This window comes from Lampris incognitus, chromosome 21 (genome assembly GCF_029633865.1).
Source record: "Lampris incognitus isolate fLamInc1 chromosome 21, fLamInc1.hap2, whole genome shotgun sequence".
NCBI lineage: Eukaryota > Metazoa > Chordata > Actinopteri > Lampriformes > Lampridae > Lampris > Lampris incognitus.
In genome coordinates this window covers 23,523,209-23,523,496 of record NC_079231.1, presented here as the reverse complement: position 1 = coordinate 23,523,496, position 288 = coordinate 23,523,209, and positions in this window count along the sequence as shown.

The following is a 288-nucleotide window of genomic DNA, read 5'->3' as shown; positions in this document are numbered from 1 at the left end:
GAGTGTCTATTAAAGGAAGCCCGCCGAGGATAGACAGAACAAGTCAAAGGCAAAGAGGATTTCCAAAGGAAAGAAAAACAAAGCTTCCCTCCGGAGAACACAGAAGGAGTGGGAATTAAGTTCCACTCAACACACACAGATGCAGTTGGACACAAAGGAGCAATGCTTTCCTGAAAATCAGGAAGTTTTTACAGGCTACCAAGGGATGGGGGCAGTTAGGGTGCAACATTTACTTCCGGACTTGCAGCTTTTTATTGACTCAGTTCAATGTTTTGTGAAAAACACAGG